Source organism: Lingula anatina, chromosome 6 (assembly GCF_051362555.1).
Source record: "Lingula anatina isolate TDL-2025a chromosome 6, LinAna3.0, whole genome shotgun sequence".
NCBI classification, from domain to species: Eukaryota; Metazoa; Brachiopoda; class Lingulata; order Lingulida; family Lingulidae; genus Lingula; species Lingula anatina.
Window position 1 is genome coordinate 16,589,760 of NC_141772.1, and position 7,454 is coordinate 16,597,213.

The 7,454-nt window shown below is 32.8% G+C and overlaps 2 protein-coding genes across 9 annotated transcripts in view; one reads left to right on the forward strand and one right to left on the reverse strand.

Annotated features, from left to right (window-relative positions):
- LOC106155140 (stabilin-2-like) overlaps positions 1 to 7,454 on the reverse strand; it is a 112,607-nt gene that overhangs the window by 52,588 nt on the left and 52,565 nt on the right. The window lies entirely within an intron of this gene.
- The window catches only part of LOC147761260 (FMRFamide receptor-like), a 54,657-nt gene that overhangs the window by 27,318 nt on the left and 19,885 nt on the right, over positions 1 to 7,454 (forward strand). For 4 of the 5 annotated variants that reach the window (XM_087014561.1, XM_087014560.1, XM_087014564.1 and 1 more), the window contains one exon: positions 5,172 to 5,887. The gene's annotated coding sequence lies outside the window, so the exon portion shown is untranslated. Of the gene's footprint in view, positions 1 to 1,693; positions 4,965 to 5,171; positions 5,888 to 7,454 lie in introns of those variants that run through there. The other variant, XM_087014563.1, reaches the window with a different exon arrangement.

Consider the following 7,454-nt stretch of genomic DNA (forward strand, 5'->3'; position numbering starts at 1 on the left):
ATAAAGTATTTTTTCCATAAGTATCCTGTTTTTGGACCAAGAAATTCTTACTAGATATGAACCTTTTTAAAGCCAAATTCTAATCTCAGCAGAATATTTTTTGTGGTCTTGAAGCAAAATGTGATGCAGCAGTCAAGACCAAACATTGATGAAACACTGTTCCAATTAATAGATTATTGGTTGCGGTGTTTATTTTACCTGTGACCTTGATTCTAATTTGCCCAGTAGATTGACTGGCCCTTGTTTTGCCACCATTTGATTTAATTCTGGCAAGACATGTTGGTTTCTATTGACTATATGTCAACTGACCCTACCCTGAATTTCGAGGGACATTGGAAAGTCATGATGACTGGTCCAGATAGCAGATATAAATCTATGTGGTATGTCATATTTGACTTATCATGTACCAGTAGGCATCAATCAACAAATTGTAATTGATTGAATTACACATAATTATTATATCCTTGACAGAATGCAAATTCCAGATCAATGCCATTAACACTACCTAAAAGTCTACAAGAAACTTATTTTAATGAGTTTACAAATAGACATCTCAATAAAAAAACACACGAGTAATGGGTCCTGACAGCTTAAAGGGATAATAACTCTTCGTTTTGGCCAAAAAATGAATTTTCCTGGAGTAAACAACAATTTTCCCATACTTACCAATGGTTAATGAATCCATTTTTGCATTCAAAGTTAGTCCCTGTTTTTTTTCTAAAAAGTTTGGTTTTTTGTTAAAATCTCTTAAGAGATTATAAGAGAGTACAGCCATCAGTGGAAGTCACGTGATCTGAAGACAAGTTCAGATATCAGAATAATAGCTATAACTGCTGTTTTTGTGGCAAAACAGAATATATTATATTTCTATGAGTTGTTAACAATGTTTTTATTGTGAAATAAAGATATCATACGAAGAGTTATTATCCCTTTAAATACAAGCATCCCAAATTAGAAGTGCACCTCAAAAGACTGATATAAAGAAATATTTAATTCAATCAAGAAATCTACCAATATGTGGTTAATAATTGACAACTTAAAATAATGAACTGATGTTTAACTTGGAACAAAACGTAAAGCCACACAAAGTAGGACTTAAAATGCATTCCAAGTGCATGGATTGCTTCTTGTTGAACTTATCTGAGGACAATCAAAACATTTAAATATAAAATGACAGATTAATGGCCTTAATCAATATCGCAAAAAAACAAAAAAAAATTGTATTCACAGTCCCCTTCCCATCCTTGGTAGTCAACCATCTTGACACAGTTTGAAAAGAGCATAATTTACAGCACGAGAGGCTGGTAATATCTGGAAATCGAGTCAATGGAAATGAATGGGGTATACTTAAAACCTCCGCTTATGTGCTGGGTACGTGTGATCTTTGGCTTTTTCCAAAATTGTTACAGACTTATGGTGAGTGTCAGGAATGTAAGACTAAAAGTTAGTAAATCCAGGGAGAATTATGTTTACCCAGAGATAATTCATTAAATATGAAATTTGGTACCAAATTCCTCCTTAGTGCACCTTTAACAGGCGTGTTTCAAAACTAAAGCAGTTGGTAAAAATTTTGTACCAAAATGTTCCTTATATTGAGAGAGATAACTCTTAATTATGACAAACTCAAGTGAGATCTATCGTGATTTTAATAATTAATTGACCATGAAATCACAATGTTATCCAAAATATAGTATGGTGTGACCAGGCAAGAGGTGACTAGGTTTTGTAGGGGATATTTTTTATCTTTCACTATTCCTGCACAAACTTTTTAAAAGCATGCCTGTTCAAGGCTTTCATCCCAACACTTGGGACTTCATCTGTCACACTAATATCAGGAAAAAGTGTATAGTGTCCAGTCTTGTGACTGACAATACACAAATAACCATCTATCAGGATTTCTTGGTTTGATTATTTTTGGCAGAATTTACCATTCCACTTACCATTCCTGGTATCAGCACCTACCACAAATTTTGAACTATTAAAGTCTCATACTCAGGGTGCTTAAACTGGGCATACTGTCGATACATATATGCTCAAAACTTTAAATATAAAAGACAGTCAAATATCACAGTCACCTGACATTAATGAAAGTAATTGGCAAATAAGTGAAGTAGATTACCCTATTCCCATAGAACTTTGCAAGTGATAAATCAGGAATCAATACACAGAAAAGAGACATTTATTTACTAAAACTCTCCTTATCTGAGCAAAAAAAACAAAAAAAACAGAGCCTGACAAAATTTCAGACTAAGTTATCTCAATTTATTTCAATTTCAATTTGTTGATTATAGTAACTGCATTCCACACACACTGACCTGGTCCCCTTACCAAGTAATTCATATTGTTTAGAATTTTCAAGCTATCTGTATTCATTACTAAAGTATGTTCTACGTTGTTGAAAAGTTTCATCATGCTGTTATATCATTCCAACAGTTCTCGTTTTGCCTGATGAAGACTGTAAGCAAAAAAATCAACCAACAGACACTGCACTGGTGACCACTGTTTATGTATAAACAGAAATTATTAATAAGCAGATTTTATACAAATGAAAACTGAATGCTGAATGAACTGTCAGTACATAATTTATTACCGTTCACTTGATCAAAATTAATATCTATTTTTGTAACTCTATACAAAAAGAATGATATGAAGATGCGCCAGATGTTTATAACTTATTGATGGGTCTAAATATACACTAGTGTACACCAGGTATCAGGATGTCATGGAATTAAATAACTAAATCAATATACCTGTACCATGTATCCTTTCTTTGTTTGGAACATGTATCTAGAAGATCTAGTCACTGGCATCTTCTTTTAATGTTGGCAGACCACATTGTGTTAGCTGAATCTGGACAATTAGATTTAAAAATGATTATTTAAAGTGCTTCTTGGTGCTTACCAGCAGCTCCTTACTTGTACTTGTCAATAGTTGATTCCATACAGGGAAAGCATACAAGGAAAAAGCATTTGATTGCATAAAAAATGTGATACCATTTCTTGTTCCCAATGCTGTTCTGGATTTGCCAATTTGAGGAAAATGCCTACAGTGATTTTCACTGAGTCTGACAAAAGTCTAAAAGTCAATAAATGTACCTCAGAGCAATCAATGTCAACAACTACACAACTTTAACATAAAGTTTTAAAAAATTAAAACTATCATTCTGTTCTCTTTGACATGATCTTGAATGCGTACATTAGAAAATAACATCTTTCATCTCTAACTGATTCAAACAACACAGTTACATTCTTCCAAAAAAATCTGGACATACATTTGAGAACAGTGGAAACAAATGTAGGGCTAATTCAATTTGTGGGAATTGCTGATAATTTATGAATAAATACATGAAATAAGATTCTGTTAATGCAGTGGTTAGGCAAACTAATATATATTGCAATACTGTGAGCTCATGACTTTCAGTAATAATTTCTAGATGGTTTTCTTTTAGAAACATTCCGGGTAATTTTTTTTATCTGAAACACATATACCAGTACCTGAACTGCTAAAAAATGCCATCTAAGAAAAAGTATTATATGAAGTATTCAACTGATACCCACAACTGTTCAAATCCATAAGCTTCACATACAGCTTTCTGAGTACCTATGAGTTAAATGATTAATAAGTCATATTACCGCAACCCATTTTTTTATCAACAGCCTCACCTTCATGTCTGTTCACAGTAGACATTATTGTATTTGTTGAAACACAGTTGGGAAATGTTCACGATATAGATATAATATTCTCTGAGGCTGCATGCTTTCACAAAAGAGCTATACTGACTTTAACCCAAAAATGGGTTTTAACTTTAAGACCAAAGATTTTAGCCTACATGAGTTCCAGATAAACCCATAGACATTCATTGGAACCAAGTGCATCTTGGCCTAAAACATAAGGTACGTATTTCCTGTTACAAAACATTCCACTTAATTTAAGTGCTTTAACTTGGGTTGAAAAAGACATAATTTTTAGTCTATTTTTAAGTTTAAATCAGATTTTGGACTATATATAGCTCTTTTATGAAACTGCATGGTACCTACAATTAATGTCTTAAAGCCGTAGGTCTAGATAATTCTCAATATTATGAACAAGCTTTGGCTAATTTCAATCACCTGACCAAGTCACTTTCAACCACATCTTTGGAGCGTAGTAAATTAAATTATGAATTGCATTCAAAAGATGATACCAAACAGCATGAATTCTTCAAGCCAGTTCCAAAGTGGTTCAGAACTAGACAATGATCCATTCAACAATTGTGAGGAACTAAACAGAACCCATCAGACAGAGGAAACTGAAGACAAGCAGTATAAAGAATACATGAAAGAAATTCTCATGACCCAGTGCTATTAATCATTACAAACCTGTCATCTATTCAGTACAGTTGATTGAAGTCTGTCTTATTTATAGGTTCATCATGGCAGTTCTAGGATTGTACAGTACAGTAAGCTGTATACTGTCAAAACTTTTATACATTTATCAAAAAGAAAGCTGGGACTTGTTGTTGTAGAAACACAAAACACTGATTTATCAATATTATTATGATGGGCAGTTTTTCACTGAATTTCATTTTTCCGTAGCTTTTACACAACAGTCTCTTAAAACCTATGTTGATCATTTCTGAAAGCATCATCATTCTATAACTGGATCCTGTGTATCTCACAGCACTTTTTGTCTGCTATAGATGATGACATTAGTTGTAATTTAAATCTTATTCAGTGGTTAACACAGTAAGAAAGAAACTCAGTACAAGCTTCATACTAAGCTTGGTGATCAATTGCATTTTTTCCCTTATAAGGTAAACAAACTGTAGGTTTTCTTTTTCATATCAAGTTTGGTTTTGCTATTAGGTAAACTACAGCCCATGTTTGTTTTAAATACTGTTTTTCAGTTGTCTTAATTGCTTTCTAGGGGCAGAAGAATCAATGAAATCTTCACAATATTTCAACTCCTTGTTTTTCAGTGGCAGTGTAAGATCATAATTGCCACCTTATAGGGCTTTAATTCTCTTGGTCATTTTAAAGATTAATTTAATCAATACATTTAAATACTGAGTTTAAGCACTAAGTGTTCAATTTTTGAATTGTTTTTATTGGTAAGTCTTTATTATTTCCTGTTAAAAACATTCAGTTCTTCTGATTTTTAAAATCAATACAACTAATCCATCTATTTTTCAGTTACAGCACTTCAATTCTCCTGGTAGGGTCACTCAATAGCAGCTTGGCACATTGGAGAGACCAATTTCCTGCCAACTCAGCAATGAAAATAAATATGTATTTCCTCCAATAGGATCTAAGCCAATCCTTTACAGAGACAGTGAAAGTGAAAAAATCATTAGGATTGACTTCAGCTATAAATACAGACAGACCAGAGCAAAAGAGATGAACTGTATACAATAGCCATACTGAGGACACAAGCATGCATAAGATCAGATTCCCCAGAGATTGAGTTACCAACCGAATGATCACATTTGTCATCCTTAAGAAATCTGCTGACTTTATTATGACCATTCAATTAGCAAGATAAAACTGTGGTCTGAAGGAATCTAAAAGCTTGGTAAATTTCATGCAATAGACAGTGACAAAAGTGAGTGAGAGAAGGAGACCTTGAGATCTGCAGGAAAACGTTCCTTCCCACATATGTCATTGAACAAAACATGACGTGAATCTCCTGGGAGAGAACAAAGGTGGAGACTGCTTACATTAACACATTTCAGACAAATCAAGAATTGCAGACAATCCCAGAAACAAAATATCATTCAGCCAATGAGGATCCAGGAATCTGTTTTCCAAATGTCAAATATGTCTAAAACCAGTTTACCAACTGATGACAACTTACAAAAACATTAGCAACTGAGCAGTTGGCATGTAAGGACAGACTAACATTACAAATAGTAAGTATAGCATTTCATGTGGTACTTCATTTCTTTTAAAAAACATGTTTTTGAATAATTTAAGGTTTTAAACAATGAATTACATGGTGAATGAGTTACTAAATCAGACTGTTGCACAGCTTTATTACTACTATAGCAACTTTTGTTTCCCATTCCATTACAAATTAAAAGTTTGCAATTATTACAAGTTTTCATAATTATGTGCCATTTTTGTCAGGTAATGTCTTAATAGGCTATTAAACATTTAATACACAATTATGTTTCATACATTGGTACTTCCTGTACACATGAATATATTTCATGCACTGCAAAAAGTTTGGAAGGGATATGTTCAATAGGGAGTTCTTAAAAGTCTGTTGGGTTTATGTCTGAAAATATCAATTAGAGAGTAACAAGATATGATAGAGCTTGATAAAAAAGAGTGTGACATTTCTCCCATGGGTGCTCATTCACCTAAACATGTTTATTGACAGCTATTGAATGTGTTACTATCTACCTGAATACAGACAGAACTGTAGTAATATATGAAGTTTACTATCTAATTACCTCCTGCGGCATGTTAATTGTAAAAAGGCAGCAAAGCTGCTGACAGGACAGACAGATGAAAAAACAGATAAAAATAATATTAAAAAGTCTGAAATGATGAACAACCAAATTAACATGGGAAGTATACAACATTTTTTTCTTGTCAATTTTGATGCAATACAGCATAATGCTTAACAACATGAATTTTCAATTATATACTACTGTTAAGGGTATACTGTACACATTTGAAAAATTTAATGTCATTTTCCAAATAAGACCTTAAAAGCCACAAAACCCCATAAATAAAACTATCTGAAACCAATAGTACAAGAAGACATGACTTAATCATCAAATTAAAAATGGAATAAAACAAGTCCAAGTACAGAGACATGCTAAGCAATGATATGTGAGTCGTAGAACCCCAGAGGATAATGGGTACCTTTTATGTGGACATTCAGCTCAAGGCTTCAGACCCATGGGAGTTCAAAGTCAAACCTTGAAAATGCCACTTGTGAAAATGTAAAAATTACAATAAAATTCATAACTTCAGGAAATCAGAAATTATAAACTAATCAGACTGATATTCAGCTTCAATTTGCAGAAATTTAACTAATTTCTTCACATTTTTTACCCTAAAATTTCGTCACAAACAATTTATATTTTATCATTGTTATCAGGCCCATAGCCAGTGGGGTTCAAAAGTACCACCCTTTTTGTCAGGAAAAGGTCCAAACTGGGTAAATTTTGATCTATATACACTAAGGATTCATTGTAAAAGGTTCACTTTTTTGGAAAAAGAACCCCCTTTTGAAATTGCTGGTTATACTAGAGATATAATTATAAAAATAATTTACCTCACCGTATTACAGCTTGTGAAAAGTAATCAAAATAAGTGGTACTGTATGTGTAAATATCATTATTAGTTAAATGATAAACTGGTACTACCACTTATTTTGATCATTACCAATTTTCCCAATCTGTGCCTTTATCTCAAGGGAAGTGAATAAGTGTAGAAAAGCAAAGAAAGTTTTTATGGTAACAC